The sequence below is a fragment of the Chionomys nivalis genome, chromosome 9, assembly GCF_950005125.1.
Source record: "Chionomys nivalis chromosome 9, mChiNiv1.1, whole genome shotgun sequence".
NCBI classification, from domain to species: Eukaryota; Metazoa; Chordata; class Mammalia; order Rodentia; family Cricetidae; genus Chionomys; species Chionomys nivalis.
Window position 1 is genome coordinate 80817827 of NC_080094.1, and position 20684 is coordinate 80838510.

General features: G+C 47.8%; 1 protein-coding gene across 1 annotated transcript in view; it reads left to right on the top strand.

Moving 5' to 3' along the window:
* Ext2 (exostosin glycosyltransferase 2) overlaps positions 1-20684 on the top strand; it is a 145871-nt gene that overhangs the window by 114914 nt on the left and 10273 nt on the right. The gene's annotated exons all lie outside the window — the stretch shown is intronic.

Here is a 20684-nt window from a genome sequence, read left to right on the forward strand (position 1 = left end):
CAGAATGGCAGCAGTCATATGCTGCATGAAAAAAGCCACAGTTTTTGAGCTGTAGGGGTTTTAAGATCAATAAGAGATGGAAAAGCCACAAATTTTGAGCTGCAGGGATTTTAAGCTTAATAATAAGAGAGACCTAGAAGCGTGATCCACCCTGTGCTGAGCCGCCATGCCACAAGTCACCATGCCACAAGCTTCGGTGGGGAGCAAAAGGCTGGATTTGAAAAAAGCCGGGGGATGAACATGGATGGTTGCTATCCACAGCTGAAATTGTGAAAACCCTCGAAGCAGCGGCACCACAAGGCCTATAACGAGGACGTCTCCCTGTATAGGCGGGGTGCAAATGGGCACGAACACCCAGGACCCCTGAGCCAGGCATCCCCTGACTCCGGGTGGGGAGGCCAGAGGCTGTTCTGAGCGGCCTTTTACGGTGAGGGAAAAAAAGGAAAAGAAAAGAAATGAAAAAAAAGAGAGAAAGAAGGATCTGAGGGACCCTGGGCCCTCAGTCACAGGTGGATTGGCCCCAGGCCATTCCAAACACAATTTAAGCTAAGGGAAGCAACCATAGCAGAATGGGGAGACTCACTGATTGAAACCTGGAAGGCGGTGGTGGGAGTAGGAAAAAAACACTGGTTCGGGAAGGATCCTAATCTCTGGAGAGGAGCGGGAGGGCCTGAGTCATGGCACCAAATATTATGGATTTATTAAAAATGCTGCAGGATCCCCGGTGGCAGTAGGCAGCAGAAATGCTGTAGGTCCCCAAGTGGTGGTAGCGGGCCATGCGGTGGCAGACAGTGGGCCCTGAGAGCAGCCAGTCCCAGGCAAAGACAACTGCTGGTCCCCGAGTGGTGGCTGGTCCCAGGCTGGGAGACACGTGGTGGGAAGGCAAGAGACAGACATGGATAGGCATGACATGCAGAATGAGATTAAATATTTATTCAGGGGTTATGGAGGGGGAAGAGAGAAGGGGAGAAGAGGAGAGACAGACAGACAGACAGACAGACAGACAGACACAGAGAGAGAGAGAGGAGGAGAGAGAGACAGAAAAGAGGAGAAGCGGAGGAGTGGGGAGAGAGGCAGAAGCGAAGCTGCCTCTCCGAGAGGAAGATGGAAAAGAGAGAGAGCTTAGGTGGGAAGCTGAAGATCAGCCTGCCTCAGCAGATGGGGGAGGGAGTGGGCATGGCTTTTCTCTTAAAGAGACAGCACAGTCATCACACACATCTCCCCTATGCTCTCTCAGGCAGTAGGTAGCACATGAGGATGAAGGACAGCTAAGCTTTGAAAAGTTGTGAATACAGATGTCAGTTACTGGCAGACGATTACAAAACCTAGTAGAAATTGAGACAAACTTTGTTGACAATTAAAACTTGCAGAATATGTTAAGTCAAAGGGGTGTGTATGTGTACACGCATGTGTGTGTAAGGGTATGTGTTTAGGTTTGTACAAATGTATGTGTGGATATGGGTGTGTGGACACATTTGGAGGTCAGAGGTCAACACTGCATGTCTTCTTCAATCATTATTTATAGATAGGGTCTCCTGTTAGGCCAAGAACCCAGTTATTTGTCTGTGTTGGCTGGCACAGACAAGTAGGCCTAGGGATCTCTGTCTCTGCACACATTCATTCATTGCTTTCTGCTGTGTCCTTGGATATACTGTGACCAGTTCTCTCGTATTCCTGCCCCTGGGACTTCCCCACCATGTTGGGCTGTAATCTGGAATTGTGAGCCACATGAACCCCTTTCCCTTAGCTGCTTTTGTTACAGCATCAGGAAAAGAGGTGGTGACAAAGGAAATACTGAGAATGCTGCTGAGGTCTTCCTACCACTCAGGAAGACTGCAGCTTCCAGGAGGAGAGCTAGCTGAGGTGTCGCCCCTGAGCACAGGCCGTTAGGGACGTTGAAAGCAGCTGGTGCTGAGAGGGCAGCACGAAGAGGTGAAACAAATGAGCAAACAAGCACCCCCGGAAGAGAGAGACGTCAGGAAGATCAAAGTGGAAATGAGGAAACTAAAGTTATCCACTCTCAAGTTCAGTGCTTCCTAAGAGAATGGAGGCGCAGGAGAGAGCAGTGGGCCTGAGGGTAAGTGTAGCAAAAGGGGACACAACACAAAACAACAACAATAACAACAACAAAGTAGCGTCTGGGCACCTGGCAGACCTGAGGGACAGTAACAAAGTATTCAACAGTGCCATCCATTGGAGTTCCTGGAGAAAAAAGTGCCTAAAATGTATGTGAAGAACTAAGAGCTGATTATTTCTGGAACTTAGACTCAAGAGGCCCAGCAGGCCACAGCAGGACTTGTAGAGATGTCAATAAATTTCACAAGCTGAATGCATCAAAGCAGTATTTGTGTCGAAGTGGTCATCAGAAAGCAGCATCCGAAAGCTGAGTCTGTTCGTCTATACAAGCACATTCAGGAGCAGGTGCCTTTGCGTGTGCCTCGCTCACCCTGCTTCTGTAGCTGGGGCAGAGGCCTCCTTGACGGTGGTGGGTCCTCCACCCCTTGCTGCTCCGTTCTTCATCCCCAAGCACAGCTTCAGTGCCTGACTTCCCCACGTGTCCAGTTCCAGTCAGACTTGCTCAGCTGTCTTGCATTTGTGCTGATAGATTATGTGACATGCACAGTAGCTTCTAGCATTTGGAATGACACGTCTCTTTTATTCTTGACACTGGTCATTTCTTTCCTCCTCCCTCTTCCAGAGTCTCACGCTGTAGTCTAAGTTGTCCTCAAGCTCATGGTCCTTTAGCCTCCACCTCCGGATGGCCGGATTGTGGGTATATTTGGCCACACTGACTTCTGTTTTCTGGTCTCTGGTTAGGCCTGATAATGCCATTGTTCTTTTGGAGAACTGGCTCTGTTGGGCTTCCTCTATTTTGTGCTAATCACCACTCTGCTTGACTGATTTCACACTCTGCATTAGTAAATCTGAATTGCTGTTCTTTTTCTAGTTTTTTTTGGCTTGAAAGCACAGATCATTAGTTTTAATATTGATTTTTTTCTAATATATGCCTTGAAATTTCTCTTTAATTGTTGCTTCAGATGTATTATGAATTTTTCTTGGTGTATTTCTGTGTGTGTCTGTGTGTGTGTGTATGTGTGAATATCTCTCTGTGTATTTATGTGTATGTGTGTGTGTCTTTGTGTGTATCTATGTGAGTGCATGTATGTGTGACTGTGTGTGTCTTTGTGTGTGTGTCTATGTGAGTGTGTGTATGTGTGACTGTGTGTGTCTTTGTGTGTGTCTATGTGAGTGTGTGTATATGTGACTGTGTGTGTGTCTGTTTTGTGTATGTGTGTCTATGTGACTGTATGTGAATGTCTGTTTTGTGTGTGTGTCTATGTGACTGTATGTGTATGTCTGTTTTGTGTGTGTGTCTATGTGACTGTATGTGTAAGTGTTTTGTGTATGTGTGACTCGTGTGTGTGTCTATGTGACTGTGTGTATGTGTATGTCTGTTTTGTGTATGTGTGACTCTGTGTGTGTGTGTGTGTGTGTTGCAGAGGCCAAAGAAGAATGTCAGGTGTTTTCTTCTGTAACTCTCCACTCTATTTTTTTAAAAATATTTATTTATTTATTTATTATGTATACAATATTCTGTCTGTTTGTATGCCTGCAGGCCAGATAAGGGCACCAGACCTCATTACAAATGGTTGTGAGCTACCATGTGGTTGCCGGGAATTGAACTGAGGACCTTTGGAAGAGCAGGCAATGCTCTTAACCACTGAGCCATCTCTCCACCCTATTTTTTAACACAGACTCTCACTCAACCTTCAGTCTAGCCAACAACTTCCCTGAACCCACATGTCTCCTTCTCCAAAGCTGGACTTAACAGGCATGTTCTGTCATGCCAAACTTTTACATGGAACTCTCACTCAGGTCCCCTTGTTTTAACAGCAAGTACTCTTACCCACAGACTCAGGGGCCCTAGCCCTCATTCTCAAGTTTGGATATGTCATATTTCTGTTAGCCTGAAGTTCAAAATATTATGTGATTTCCTTTATATTATCTTCTTTAATCCATAGGTCCATAAAAACACACTGTTTGCTTGTCACATTTTTAAGTTACCTTTTCTCTCTTGTTACTGGTTTGATACAACTGTGCTGAGAAACCCACTACTTGGAAATGCCGTGAGACTGGCTTAGCATAGGCCTGTGTTGTTAATGTTCTGGGTGCACTGGGAGGAAGGCTCATTCTGCACTTGTGAGTTCACTAACTAAGGCAGCTGGTTAGGTTAGTCACCACAGTGCTTCAGATGTACACAATCAAAAGTTCCTTGCCCATTCTATGAAAGCAGCATTTTCATTTCTTCTATTCTATAGACCTTGTGTTTGTAGTAGTTAAATCCATTGTCCTAGCTTAACCCCACCCTCCCAAAAAATCCAACGAAAACATCATATTGAACATGTGAGAGTCGAAGAGAAAATGTGCCAGAGGTTTTTTTACTGTTGTGCCAAAAAGACTATAGAAAAGCCCATTGACAGTAGGGTCTTCCCATCAGGAATCCTTGCTAAGGAAGAAACCAGAAGCAGAGGCTTCTAGAGTTTTTACTTTTTTGTCTGGAGACAGAACTTTAGATCAAAAAACTTCCTGCAGCCCCTGAGGAATCAGAAGTGCAGGTAAAGCAAGCTATGACTCCAGGTGGGAACATGTCAAACTGCTGGGCATGCAGAGTAGCATCTGGAGCAACCCTGTGACACCCTGACCAGCTGCACATGAATTGGACATTGAGAGGAGGATGCACAGGTTGTGTTATTCGAGACAGAGCAGTCTGAGGTGACCAGGTCCTGCTTTGTTCGTGGTTCTGAAGGCACCTCTGCTGCATGAAGGCACATGCAGCCCCAGGCCCCAGGCCGTGCCATTTTCACAAGTGAGTAGGTACTCTAAGGTAGTGCATGCCAAAGAGCTGGAAGGCTTGATTGACAGAGACCATTGTGATGGAAGCTTCACACCATGCTTAAGGGTTATAGGGCAGACTGTATGCCAGCTCATAGAACACACTTCCCAAAGACACAAGAGTCACAGGTGGGTGATGGGGCAGTCTCCCTTACTATTAGCTTGGAAGCAAAGCATAAACTCTGCAGTCCCTTTCCAAGAGGAAGTTTGTAGAGCCCTGGTGTGCTCTGTCTGGCCTTTGCCAAATCTTAACACCAGTAGGTGATATAAGCACACAGATGAGGCTTCATCCAACAGGTGTGACCTGCCCCAGCCTCGCAGCTGATCAGCAAGAGGCTCAGGTCTCTACATGCCACACACCCTATCAGCATTTCCAGTTCTGCTCATAGAAACACAGTGGGAATGTGAAGGGAACCCTATCCCTTCATGCTTTGATGCCAAGGACTGGAACTACAAAGAAGTCAGTCTACGTCTTGAAAATGTTAAATGAACATTGACTCTGTAAGACTTTGCGGTACAGAGTAAGGTCTGGGGAATGAGGTCAGGCCAGTTTTTTTCCAGTCTTGTGACCTGAGTGCACAGACGTTTGGATCCAGTGCTAGCTGTAATCGTTTCCTTGGAAGAAAGCGTGGGTTATTTGCCTGTCTCTGTGGGGCCACTTTCCCTCTTGGAAGGCAAAGGGCCCTGGGAAACTTTCCCTTCTCTCTCCATCCCTGAAGTCAGGAGCTTGGAATGATCCTCTCTGGCCTTGCGTGTTTCTGACTTGTTTGACAAGTTCTAGTGAGCTACCAGATGGGAGATTCCTTTCAGCCTGGGATAATTTATTTATCTGTTTATGTATTTTACCAGGAAAGTATCTATTCAGTTCTTGATACTCATTTGCGAGGGACTCCTGGGGGAACGGTAGCAGCGTATAATGTTACTTGGATGTTTGCCGCCCCCCCCCCCCCGTCTCTGCTTTTATTTCAGACACTAAAAAGCATGGAAATAAAAAGCAACTTATTCCTACTCCCCTCCCCCTCCTCTAAGAGACAGTTTAAAACATGTGGTTGAAAATGAGCCATGGAGACTTGGCTGAGTGTGCAAACCTGTGGATTTATTTTTCCTTTCATACTTTGATCCACATTTCCAACCATAAAAAATTATTAGTGGCTCTTAAGTATTGGCCATTTTTCACCTGAGAGAGGTGAAACGCTCTTGGCTAATGATGTTGGCTATAAATATAGCTAGGGCTTCATGCGGGAGTGAGAAGGAACAGAGCGGCTGTGTGTCGTCAGGCGTGGATGCTGATGCTTGGACATCCATAGGTGGCAGAGGCTGCTCAGGCCTCTCTGGTGCTAATAAATTATATGAAATTACTTACATTACTTTGTTCATAGCTGCCCAATTACATACTTTCAAAAAACAATCACAGAAGACAGCAAAATGGCTTACCTCATTCTTTTCTCAGAGTCCCTTCTCCAACTGGGTTTTCTTGATGTAGGAGTGACCTAGAGCAAGGCTTGAAATTGAGAGTGAGAAATTGCGGTGTGGGCCTAGTTCTGTTAACAGTGGATGTTGAGTTAGCTAGCCAGTTGAGGGCCAGCTGAGAGAGGAATGGACAGACTCTTGAGGCTGATAGAAGAGGCTCTTGGGAGGTGTGTGTAAAAAGAAGTTGATCTCAGGATAAATTCGTGGTGACAGAGACTGGAGACAGGAAAGTAAGAACCAGGTGGTGAAAGTCTAAAGACAGTGTTGGAATGATTGGAGAGCCCAGCAGAAGAACAACACCTACTCACCCAGAGTGTGGTTTTAATGAGTGATAGGGGACCTGGCTAATTGAATTAATCAGAGATGGTGTGATGTTTATATTTTAAACAGAATTAGTAAAATACAGCCATCTATATGTGCATTCAGGGACAGCAGGAGGGAAGATACAATCTGTGGTTCTAAGTAAATTCTGGTTTTTCTCTTCTCATACAATGGCTGCAGATGGGAACTGTCTACCCTACAGAAGTGCAGAAGCAGATTCTGTTGTCAGTGCCTTTAAAAACATAAGTTTACCTCTCTGTTCGATTCCCTGACAGGGAGCCAAAAAAAAGAAAAAAAAGTTTACCTCTCTGTCCGTGTGTTGCTCTCCCTAGAGTGTCGGTCTGTCCAGAGTCTCATAGATGCTGGATCTGGAAACAAATGAGTACAGAGTGAGCCTTGGGCTCGTTCTGTCAGGCGTGTGGTCCTCTGCCTTCTGCTTACCTCCCTAGGAACCCAGTCCTGCTCTGGATATGTACCCAGCCAGGCTTGTTGGAGATCCAGGGAACGCTACAGAAAGATGTTTCTTTATGGCACTTCCTACTGTAGGTTCTGGGCAAGCTCAGTTTGTGAGTTATCTAGGGCCCTGCAAAACTCATTTTTTTTATATAGCTGAGACAAATATGGAGGGATCCATAAAGGAATGGAAATAGAGGCTATTTCTTCTCAGCTGGATATGACAGTAACCATCAAGAAACAGAGTGGTTGTGGGGACCACAGATACCGTGTCCTTTGCTCCTATCAACATGTTAAACAGAACAGCAAAGCTACTGGAGTCTGTGGAGGTGATGAGGATGCTACTCCTTGTGGAGGAGTAGGGAGTCTCAAGACCCTCCCTTGAGAATGAGGTCACCACTCTCTGCCCCAGCTACCGTGATCTTGGGTACTTGACTATACAGGAGTTGAGAGCTTGACTGGGTGGGTGGGACTTTTCAGCATTGAAGCTGTCAGTAAGTTATCCATACTCCAGTAATTAACCCCAGACAACTCCCCCAAGATGGCCTTGGCAGAAGCTTTCTTTTGTCTGTCAGCCAAATAGACCAGCTAGAACTCCTGGGTGAGTAGACCTTTCTTTCTGTCTCCCCAAGGAACTCACACAACAACAGGGCATGCACACAATGGTTGAATACTCTGGGTACTGGAGACTCACAGGCTTTGGTGAGAATTGGTACCTGAGATTTTCAGTCCTTAACTCTTGGCTGCCTCAGATTCCTGAGCTTTCTCAGGGTCTGGCCGGTAGTGACTGGTTGGGTCGAGAGCAGTTATCTTCTTCCTGATGATGGTGACAGTCACAGGATCCCATCATGGCTCCTTTTCCTGAGCCTGTACATAACACAGGACTGTATTGAAAAAGATGTCTGTCTGCCTGTCTGATTATCTGTCTGTCACTCTGATTATTACTTTTCTTAAATGCCCTAAGAGTTGCTGTCACCCAGACTCTTGTCTTCAGCAGACAGTGTGGCCAAGTGGTCCCACCTAAGTGACTGCACTACCCCCGGCAGACAGGGAAGGCAGTAGTTAGAGGCAAGTCTTTACTTGGAAGGTCTGTCCTTTCCATAGTATCTGCAGCTACCAGTGTGCAGCCTGCAAATCTGTTCACCCCGTTCTGTCTCCAGCTTGCATTGATTTCTACCTGAAAGCATTGTGAGACAGAAGGGAAAACAGCTCGAGCTGTGAGCACTGCTGAAAGAAGATCCAGAGACAAGCCAGAGCTGAGGAGGTGCTGAGAGACACCGTGGCATGACTTGACCTTGCCAAGCCCTTCCAGTGCACCCAGGCCCCACTGGAGAATAAGTCAAACAAATATTAAGGGAAGGAAATGGAATATGTATACTGAACATTGAAATAACAGCCAACCATTGGGAAAAGCACCCAGATGGGATTAGAGTGGAGTGGCCCTCTTCCTGCTGATCAGTGAAAGCACATTCAGAATGGAGCATTCAAGGAAGAGGGCCCACGCTGTGCTCTCTGTCCTGTCCACACTGGTCTCCCTCCCAACGCACTAATGAGGGAGGCAGGTTAGTGGCTACTAGGGAGGGCTGGTAAGGCAGCTCTGGCCTTTCCCTGGGCAGTCCTGGGCGTCTACAACTAGTGCTGATGGTTTAGGAAGGTCTTTTTGAAGAGTTGTCTGTGTGATGCACCCCCCTCATTGCGCAGGAGCGATCTGCAGTGATACCCAGCCCTGAGCAGATCCATGTGTCTGAGGTCCCAGATCTGCCTGTCGTATCATTGAGATGATCAGAAAACTCTAGCACTTCTGGAATCCAGCGCTTCAGACTCTGGCTCTAGTTTCTAGATAGGAGGGACTTCTCTTCCTGGACCGCTTCTGCCTTGATAGCTAAACCCAGGTACACGGGCAGGTGTGGCGCAGGAACAGGGGGTGAAAAACACAGCCCAAGGCCCTGAACTACCCAGCTCCCCTTGAGGGCAGCGTCAGAGCTTCCAGGAAAGCCGATGGGGTTTCCCAAACATCAGACAATGTCATCCTTGTCAGAACACACAACGATAGCCTGCTAAGGTCTGGATCTGAGATAGGGTTGTGATCCCTGTCACACCAGACACCATGTGAAGGAAAGAAGAAAACCCTGGAAGCCTCAAAGTGACCCCTGCCCTTGAGACACCACAGCTGTGGAATGGATCTCTAGAAAGCAAGATGAGCTCGCCAGCTTACTTCTCAGATCATATTTGTTTCTCGGTGCCTGGAAATCGGTGCCTAGGGTTCTCATTAATCATGGTTGCTGTGTATTTGCTACTATCTGCTAGCTGGTTTAGATCAAGACTTGGCAACCTTTAAAAGTAATACTTGTTGGTTTCCCAGTAGCCTTTGGTTAGGCTGAGGATTTGAGGGTTCGGGCGGAGGTCATAATCACACACTGACACTCATTTCTGGAAGGAAAGGAAAAAGCCTCTTCTCACAGCTAGAGCACCAACGACGTGTGCATCAGACATGCTGGACTTGATGATAAACTCTGGCGGTAGTGTGGTCCTTTCAGCAGGGTTATGGCGGCTTTTCACTGGCTCGGCCTAGACGCTTGGCTCATAGTTGTTTTACAGTAAATACTTACAGGCTACCGGAGTTGAGGTTTGGACATTGAATTGACTTCCTGTAAGTAGAATTATAAAGAACTGTTGGAGTAAATGCCCCGTAACCCCTGTGCAGTGGAGGGTTGGTCGTCTACCTACCAGCCAGTGAACGAATGACAGAGAGGAATTTTGTCCTGTACTTACCAGGCTGTAAGCTATGGGGATCTAAATCCCAACTCTATAATTAACTTTCCTTCTATAGAATGAAACCCTGAGAGTTTCAGGTCTCTGCTTCCCTGTTCCTTTCCAACCTGGTAACTGCCTCAGCCCTTCCCCCATATCCTCACTTCCTCAGGACCTTGACTTTCTAATGGACACAATACTGGTTTTCCTCTGCAAGCCCCATGTTAACAAGATATATGCCTTATGTACCCTCTCCCTGAAGTATGGGAATTCCAGGGTCTGTCTGGGACAGCTGGATTTTGACAGAAGGTACAAATTCAGTGCCAAGAAGAGGAAGAGACTTCCAGAGTCAGTTCTAGAAGGCAGAGGTTTGACTTAAACTTTACAGCCTCTACAAAATTAGCCAAAAGCAAGTCACACACTTAAATGTAAAGCACAAAACTGGGCTAGGAGTGGAAGTTCAGACTCTAGGGGTCTACAAAGAGATCTGAGCTTGACAGCAAAAGGTCAATCCATAAAAAGACAGATTGGTAAATTAGACCTTTTCAAAATAAAAATATTATGCTCTTTAAAAGACATTGTAAAGAAGATGAAAAGGCACGCTACAAACTAGAGAAAATATTTGTAAACCACATGTCCAGCAGAGAAGTAAACATCTCAGACAGACAAAGAGCTCTCAGAAGGCAGCAGTGAAATCCCAGCAGTCCAGCCAGAAAGAGAATGAGGGCATGGACGGACCCCCATTGAGGAGGGTTCCCAGGCTGCAAGTGGAAGACGCCCACAGGACAGTGCAGAGAGAACACAAGGGCGTGCACTACACACCTTCCAAAAGGTCTAACATTAAATAATAATAATAAAAAAAAAAGGCTGGGGGTGGCTTAGAAGGTAAAAGTATGAAGACTGGAGGTCGATGTCAGCATAACCCAGAGCCAGAGAAGCAGAGACAATAGGAAGATCCTTGGAGCTCTCTGAGCAGCCAGCTGAGCTGAATCCATGAATGTCAGCTTCAGTGAAAGCCCCGATCTCAAAGAATAGGTGGAGCTCAAATAAGGATGATTTATCTCCATATGTCTGCATGGACAGACAGACAGACAGACAGACAGGAGGAGCTGGAGCTGGCTCCACAGTTAAGAGCACTTGCTGCTTTTACAGAGGACCTGAGTTTGATTCCTGGCTCACAGTCACCTATAACTCCAGCTGCAGGGGCTTCAGTACCCTCCTCTGGCCTCTGGACACCAGCACGCGCGCGCGCGCACACACACACACACTTTTACACACGTGTGCCCACACACACTCTCCTTATATATAAGTATGTGTGTGTAAACACAAACTGTCAGTACACATATAAGATAAGAGTGTGGAATTAAGCCACTAGAGGCCGGAGAGTTGTGGCACACACCTTTAATTCCAGGATTTAGGAGACAGAAATAGATGGGTCTCTGTTAGCTCAAGACCACTCTGAACTACATGAGATTGATCCAGTCTAAACAAGAAACAGAGTTAACACAAAGGTGATGCTTGGGATCCCATGCCTTTAATTCCAGAGCTAGGGAGGTGGAGATGGGTGATATGGCTGGGCGGAGAGAGGAATATAAGGCGGAAGGAGACAGGAGCTCAGTACAGTCTGAGGATGCAGTCTGAAGCAGTCTGAGGAGAGGATCACCCTTTGGTATGAGCATTGGTAGAGGCAAAAGGTCTCTCTAGTGGCTGGCTGCATTGCTTCTCTGATCGTCAAGCAAGCTTTATTTGTTAAAACACAAAATATCACTACATATGTGTGTGTGTTATAATATATTTAAATATTTTAAAACTATTGATGGGAGCTCAGTAAATAACCAAGAGCCAAATATAAATAAAATAGAAACATCCCATCTCCAAGCTATGGACTTTAATATTTGTTACTGGATTTCCTTTCTAGAATTCAGTGACAGTACTGACATGTATGTGTATTTGTGTGTGTGTGTGTGTGTGTGTGTGTGTGCCTGTAGTTGTAGTAATACTAGTAGGTCAACCTCAAGTGTCATGCCTTAGAAGCCATCAACATTTTTTCGAGACAGGGTCTTTTCATTGGCCTTGAATTCATCCTGTACTTTATTCTAGGTGGCCAGTGAGCCCCAGAGATCCCGGAGACCCACACGCCTCTCCCTCCACTGCTAGGATTACAAGCACACACCAGCACACCTTGCTTCTTGCATGGGTGCTAAGGATTGAACTCTAATCCTTATGCTTTTATGGCAAGCACATCACCAGCTAAGCTAACTCCCTAGTTTTGCAACTGATATTTTGAAGCTATTTGCTGTTGTTTGCTTATGTGTTTGTAACCTAGACTGGCTTCACACTTGTGGTCATACTGCCCCTTCTTCGGCATGCAGTCATCACCCGTATGCACTGTCTCACCAACTCTATATATTTTTTTTAATGCCATGGAGTACATCCTCTATTGATAGTTTAAATTCCGTTAGTTTTGCCTTTTTCTGTAAACTGTCCTGAATCATTGTTTGGCATTATGTGGGACATAGGTTGGTATGGAGGGTTTCTGCTAGCTGATTGTGGATCAAAACTAAACAGAGAGCAGAGTGGTGAGATTGCTCAGAAAGTGACCATTTGGAAGTTCATTCATGGGACTGGAGAGGTGGCTCAGTGGTTAATAGGACTAGCTATTCTTCCAGAGGACCTGGGTTCAATTCCCAGCACCCACATGGCAGCTAACAACTGTCTGTAACTTCAGTTTCAGGGGACCTGACACTCTTACAAGGACACACATACAGGCAAAACACCAATGTTCATAAAATAAAAATTTTAAAAATAAAGTGATAATATTTTTTAATGGGAGTTCCTTCATGCTTTGAAGTTAGTTGGGACCCAACAGTTTGCAAGTATCCTTTCTTCCTCTGTGTGAAGAAAAGAAGGTACTTGTCAGGTTTGCTCTTGCCAGTGTCCCTAACTCAAGTGATGAGCGCCACCTCCACAGCTGCTGGAGGCAGCAGAGCTCACTCACTTCTGGGCACAGAGTCTGGGCCTCTGGTCCAGCATTGAGTTCAGGATTCCGAATCCTCAGTAACCATCCGCTGAGTGGTAGCAGTCTGTCTTTCCTCACTTTGCAGGATTTAGGAAACAGCCATTTGCTTGCTCATTACAGTTTTCACTTCACTGAACAGTAGTATCCTGAGACCAGGCCAAGAAACAGTGACTGGAGCTGAGCCTCTGCGAAGAAAATCAATTGGGGGCACAGAACTAGTGAGAGCATACCCCATCCTGCCCTTCCTCCCGTCCGCTCACTTGCACCCTCCTCCTTCCCTCTATTGTCTCTCGGAAGAGATTCATGGCCTCATAAAGAATCCTCGGATTTAATCTTTCATTCAGTTGCTCTGGGCTCGAGCTTCCTCCTCTGCCCCAATGCCTCATAGATTCTGAGGTTCCAGGAGGCGCTCAGATGTGCTGTGGAAACACACTGGCTCGCACACAGCTGACAGGGCGTCTTCTCTTCATGAGCATGTAGCTGCTGATTCTAAATGGAAACCACACTCACAGTGAAGCTTCTGCTTTAGGAAGATGAGTGCTGATGGAAGCCAAAGGCCAGTCCTGGTCTCCGCCCACGCCTCCCGCAGCCATGTTCCACTGCCCACCTGTGTGATCAGTGCACTCTGAAGCTCTCAGGGTTCCTGTCCTAGGACACAGGCTCAAGAGCCCAGGTGCAGTGGGTGATTTAGACTAGCCTCAGCCTGGCTGCCGTGTTTCTCCAGTGAGGGCCTGAGCTCGGGGGTTGGGTGCCTCTTAGAATGCTGGGAAGCCATAAAGGTTGATGAGCAGGGCTGCCTTGGGGCTTTGGATCTACCATGCAGGCTCAACCTAGCAGTGTAGACTTAGATGGCTACTTCCTCGTCAGGTCAGTTTTTCCCATCTATGGAGGGAACAGATGAGTACTTGGATGAATGACCTCTCCCTTCCAGATGATCTGGAAGGCTGCAGCTCCTGGACACAACTTGGACCAGGCCTCACAGCTCCAGATCACTCAGTATGCATCTTCTTCCCATAGGTGAGCTGATACTGACTCAAGGATGAGGCGGGTGTCGCAAAACCCACTTTTCCCAGAAATGCCTTCCCAGTAATGACCAACACTGAAAGATAGACACAATCCTGTGCCTACTAGAGCTAAGCACAGCCCATCCCCGGGCCTTCAGCACTGACCTGAAGCTATCACTTAAATAAGTGCGCATCATGTACCCACAACCAAAGCCCTGCCCCCTAGTCAGACTGGACCAATGAGAAGCACACATCATGTACCAACGACCAAAGCCCTGCCCCCAGTCAGACTGGACCAATGAGAAGCACACATCATGTACCCACGACCAAAGCCCTGCCCCCTAGTCAGACTGGACCAATGAGAAGCACACATCATGTACCCACGACCAAAGCCCTGCCCCCTAGTCAGACTGGACCAATGAGAAGCACACATCATGTACCCACGACCAAAGCCCTGCCCCTAGTCAGACTGGACGGATGAGAAGCACACATCATGTACCCACGACCAAAGCCCTGCCCCCTACTCAGACTGGACGGATGAGAAGCACACATCATGTACCCACGACCAAAGCCCTGCCCCTAGTCAGACTGGACGGATGAGAGTTCCACCGAACCCCTGGAGGGCTCCCATGCTAGTAGTTTTCCTGCTGGGTTGATTGATTTTTAAAGAGAACTCTTCCATGGCTTGAAAGGGTCCTTCAGGCAGACTGAGGTGATCGATCTCACAGGTTGATCTTAAAACACATTGTTTACCCATGTATCTGTCAATGCTGGTCAGCATTAGGAAACTGGGTGACAATGTCTGGACTCCCCTGCTCTAGATATCTCTAGTCAGCATTGTGCCCCTGTTGTGAACCAAGGCTCTCAGCTTTCTGCAGAGCTCCCTCTTAACAAAGCACCGTCTGCGGGTGTGATGCAGTCTGGCCTAAGAGTGAAGCCCATCAGCCCTCTTTACACTTCTCAGCAAGCTGCAAGTAAGGTGGGTTTGGGGCCTCGAAAGAAGGCCTGGTGGGGAAGAACACTAGCCAAGCTTGCCATACCAGTGTAAGGAACCAAGTGAGACTCCCCGCACCCACATAAAAAGCAAGGTGGGACCACACACATGCCCATAGCACTAGCATTGATGGAGGAGCAGAGACAGGGATGTCGGGCTTGCTGGCCACCAGCCTTAGCTCCGTGTTCAGTGAGAAACCTTGTCTCAGAATACACCCAGTATTCTGGCCCCCATATGTGCGTGCATGGACACACACACACACATTCATGAATGAACCCTGTAACTGGCTTCTCAATGGAAGCCAGCCAGCTACTGCCTCCACATCTGGTCCACATGCAGGACAGAGCACACTCTCCTGAAGGAAAGCATGCTGCCCTGAAGTACGAAGGATGAGACCACTCATTAAAGACCTTTACTTGTTGCTGACTCCTTTCAGCTCTGCCTTGCCCAAGCATGAGACCATGAGACCACAGGGATTGAGCTAGTTCATAGAGTTCTGTGTCACTGTGATTCTTAGCAGTTGACACAACCTAGAAATATGTGCAAGGAAAAACATGAAACCTTTGGAACCATGTTTACACATATACACTGCCTCTTAGCCGTGCTGTGGCTTTCTATCAGGAGAGACATGGATCTTGCTGTGTAAACGAAGCTAGCCTCTTAGTCATGGCTATCCTGTGTCTGCCTCCTTCATCCTGGAGTTACAGGCATGCACGTCCTGCATAGCTTCCCCTTCCTGCACTTTTGTCTCAGTCGTCCTGAAACTCATCTCTGTAGTCCAGGGCAATATGTGGGACTGTGCCTTTTGTGTGTGGGGGTGGGTGGGGACGACTGTAACAGTCACTTCAGAGAGAGCCTGTTTTGATGTTGGTGTCCTGATTGCACCTCCAGATGGACACCACGTGTGGCTGCACCCTTCCCTCTCCTTCTCTGAGGAGGAAGGAGGCTGACTCAGAATGCTGCACGGTGTCTCTCTTCAGGAACATTTATGGACTGCCCTCATGAATATGGCATTTAACAGAGTGCACTGATCCAGACCAGTCTGTTCAGAAATCCACAGCCTGAAACACATCACCTGGGAGGAGGAAGGAGCAGAGAAGGCCCTTCCTTAAGAGGACATTAGCAACCAGCTAATCCAGATGGAAAAGGGAAACAGAAAGGTGTCGCTGTGACTGGGCCAGTGGGGCAGCCATCTTCTTTGGCCGTGTGCCCTGTGCAGTGTCTATGGATGCAAGGGTCCAGTTAGCCTGTCTCTTGAGACTGTGAACAACGGCAAAAGTGCTTTGCCTTACCCTGTGGGAAGCCACAGAAGACCTCATGGCTTTCAGTTTGGGGAACTGTTTGTTTTGTTTTAAAGAAAGCAGAAAATGGCCCAGGTAATTGCATCTGTTAGTCCTGAGAATAAAAAAATCTCTTGATTAGGAAAAAGGTGTTTGGGGTTAAGAGCACAGAAGGAGCAGCAGTAGGAATATTCTGTAGCTGTAATCTGTATTCAGATAGAAAGTCCAGAGTGTTCCAGCTCTTCTTCCTCAGGACTATGCTGCTAACTGTCCACAAGGGTGCTCTTTAGAAAGCCTGTGACTAGACCGGAGTGGAGTAGGAAGCATCGCTGATGTAGGTGGGAGGGGATGCCTCCGAGTCCCACCCTGCAGATGCAAAGGGTCTGACGCCAGAGGAGAAAGGAGTAGACTTGGAATGGGGTGCTCCACAAGGAGAGGGGCACGGAGTGGACAGTGCTGCTGCTCTGGCTGGGAAAATGTCTACTGTGTGCATAACCAGTTTGGTTCTATCCTGGCTGATTGGGGGGCATCCCATTCTGCTCCCCTCATTCTGATCCTGTAGTCAGCTGCAGAGTTACAGATGAAGTGGCAAGGATGGCATCTTGATTGGATCCAGCTGCCTGGAGTAAGTCAAGGCCAGGGGCCTAGAAAGAACAGAGCTCAGGCAAGGCTCCAGGGGAATCCAGGATTCAGGACAAGGACTCCTCTGGTGCCTTTCAGCACACTGCAGTTTGGCGGCCTGTGACTGGATGTCATGGATTACGTCCTGGAGAGAAGCTAAGTGACTTCGGCCAACAGGAAGAACTCCATACCGAAATCTTAATAGCATTTGACCCTGAAACTGAGAGATAATAATAACAATAATAACGAAAAGGGGATGATAGTGATGATGAATGATGGTAGCAGGTGGGCTGGGGGAGGGCCCTTTGAAAGCAGAAGGGGACTTGCCTTCCTTTGATTTCAGTATCCAAGTCAACAGGAAAGGCAATGCCGGTAGAGTTGGATACAGGCCTGCGTCCTGCCTTTCCAGCTGCTTAGTTGTGTGTGCTCAGGGCCATTCAGACACTACTGTCCACTTAGGAAGGTTAACCAGCAAGGTGCTGTGACTTGGGTGTCCTGGTCCACAGAGTTATGACTGTTCGTGCCCTGCCTCTGTAAAACCATCGTAGCTTCGTACTATTTTAATCTGCTGAAATACAGACTCCATACCAGAGAGCAAACAGTAGCTCACACAGTCGGGTAACACTTGACATAGATTCATTTGTCTGCAGCTATTAGGATGATTTCTGTAGCCCATTAGGTCTGTTGGTTACAATATGGTGTTAATGAAGCCAAGGCTGTGAGTCTGAGAACCTGGTAGATGCACTGGTATCACACCAGGGAAAGCTCTCCTTATGACCCCCAGGCCACACCCATGAGGCGGGTTAGATGTCCCATAAAATCTGGAGATGATTGAGGAGTCCTGGGTAGAAAGTATAATGACAGTGTAGTGACTCAGCAAATATTCTGTGTTCCCTCTCCCCCAGCTTTTGTGACTTGCTGTGGGAGACTCTTCCTGTGCCTGTCACACTCAGAGCCCTCATGCTTGTCACTGACACCAACCATGAGTGTGTGCTGTGCAGGCCTTCTTCCATGGTTGAGTGCACTGTTCTGGCTGTGCTAAAACTGAAGAGCTCCACTTCCCTTCCCAGCCCCTTTGTGCCCTCAGCAGCCGGTGAGGGGTGCTGTGGTGTGGTGTGTGCTGCTGTTCTTCAGGCTTGGGTACCACAGTGAGCCAGTCTCCGTCCTGATCCAGTGGGAACTCTCCTGGAGAGAAGTAAATAATCACTAGCTAAAGTGATAGCACAAGTGAAAATTTAATAAAGAGGAGCAGGGGCTGCAGGTATGTGACGGGCGGGGGGGATGCCAGTGGCATTTATCTGATATGAGATGCTAAGCAGGCCTGTTGAAGGTGTTGATACTTAAGCAGAGGCTCCATTGGTGATAAGGAGCCAGCCTTTTGAGGCTAGAAAAATGTTCCAGAAGACACAGCAGAAGCAAAGGGCTTAGGGTCTAGTCAGGATCACAGAGCACAAAGGAGAACATGGTAAAAGCTGATGTGGCGGTGGGTCCTTGTGTATGATTCTTGGTGAAATCGGAAGCCATTGTTGTTTGTTTTACAGGTGGAATGTTTCTCTAAAATTTCCAGGAGATGTTAGGGGTTGAACTATGTCCCCTCATAAACGATGCGTCCAAGTTCTGACCCTCACTCAGTACCTCACGTTGTGACGTTATTTAACAGTGGGCTTTTCGGAGTTAACCAAGTTAAAATGAGACCACCAGGGCGGGGCCTGAATTGTGAAGACTGGAGTCCGTGCATGACTGGGACTTGAACAGACTTGAGTGAGGAGACTTGATCCTGTAAGGATGGAGGGCTAGGTGATGCATCTGTTGGCGAAAGAGGAGGGGGAAGGGGAGGAGGAGGGGGAGGGGGAGGGGGAGAAGGAGGAGGAGGAGGAGGAGGAGGAGGAGGAGGAGGAGGAGGAGGAGGAGGAGGAGGAGGAGGAGGAGGAGGAGGAGGAGGAAACAGAAGAAATGATAGCCAAGCACCACAAGCCAAGGGCCAGTCAGGGTCTTTGCCGACAGCTGTCGGCGGGACGCGGCCCTGACAACCTCGACTCAGGCTTCTGGTCTCCTGGACTTGAGAAGCGTCTAATCTAAGCCCCCAGTGTGTGGTTCTCTTATGAGAGCTCCAAGTAGCTCCAAAGGAGGGGTGTTGCTGCTAACCACCCGGCTGTGCCCTGAAGAATGGCATCCACATGTTCTCCTTAAGCTCAGTGTCGTAAAGTGATGGGAAGCTGCTTGTCACTCTGGAACTTGACCACATTGCTTCTATAGATAAATGCGTAACAAAAATAACATGTAACGCTAGGAAAGAGCCCAGAGGCCCGGAATACCTGTAGTTCTTCTAGACTAGTACTGTTAGAGATGCTGGCCGGTTCCGGTTTGAGAGGAGAGGAAGAGGTGGCTGACCCGGAATCTGGTTGGAGCTCCAGGGAGTGCAGAAGTAAAGTTAGAGGTGGCTGGAAGTAGAGCCAGCAGGACGTTGTAATAGATCTGGAAAGGAGGACAAAGGCTGCCTGGGCATCTGGGCTTGAGCTAGTGGGCAACTGACTGAGACAGAGAAGCTTGAAGGGTCTTTCTGGGGTGTGAGATGGAGTTCTGTTTGAGCCATTGTTAACTTTTCCTGTAAACACCATCCAGGTGGCAAACTGCAGAAACACTTCTTCTCAAGTTCTAGCTGGGTGAACTAATGCTTTCATTGGACTTATCGACGGGAGCATGAATGAGCCCCAAAAAAACTGAACTGTGGAGCAGTCCCACCCCAGCATGGACGACTGCTTCCCAAAAGCAGTGTAGAAAGTGAAGTTCCCTTCAGCTAATCCTCCATTTTCCATACACAGCACCTCCTGAGACCATAGCAGCTTGGAAAGGATTGTACACAGCTGGCAGGAACAGACAGAAGAGAGGGAATGGCTGCAGTCTCAGGGAAGATAGGTTGACCTTCCGGTCGCTCTCTGTGTGAAGGAACTTAAGCTTCCACAGCCTTATCTGGTGAGGTCTGGTGCAGGTAACCAGTGCTGTCAGATGACAAGGTGCAGAGTACAGCACTGTTCAGCGTGGTAGTAGAGAGTACCTTTATTTACCCAGGCAGGGTAGCCGGAAAGACGTTGGGCATTTCAGTGGCCTGCAAGGCTGAGCAGATATGAAGTGATGAAATTAGAGCTAGGATTTAAAGTAATGAGATGAGATTCCCTAAAGAGAGGGACTGAGGTGAGGCCTTTGGGGGTGCCATTCTTTAGACGCTGCTGAAGGTTGGCCCAGCTGAGAAGAAAATAAGCTTCACAAGTAGGCAGCAAGTTATCCCTGATTTATTGAGCTCCTTGTGTGTGTGTGTGGGGGGGGGGGGGATTGAACAAGTAGTGTATGCTTGGATTTAAAAAAAAACCTTTTTATTGCGTTTTAATATATTTATTGTGGGAATGGATCTGCCATGATGCGTCATGATGTCCGTATGGAGGTCAGAGGCCAGCTTGCACAAGTCACCTCTCTCCTACCATGTGAGTCCCTCAGGATGGAACCCAGGTCATCATGCGTGGCAGAAGACACCTTTGCCCACTAACCTATCTCACTGGGTCCCATGCATACATGCAGGTGCACGTGTCCAAGGCCCATGTGCACATGCAGGTGCACGTGTCCAAGGCCCATGTGTACATGCAGGTGCACGTGTCCAAGGCCCATGTGTACATGCAGGTTCACGTGTCCAAGGCCCATGTGTACATGCAGGTGCACGTGTCCAAGGTCCATGTGTACATACATGCAGGTGCACGTGTCCAAGGTCCATGTGTACATGCAGGTGCACGTGTCCAAGGTCCATGTGTACATACATGCAAGTGCACGTGTCCAAGGTCCATGTGTACATACATACAGGTGCACGTGTCCAAGGCCTTTGTATACGT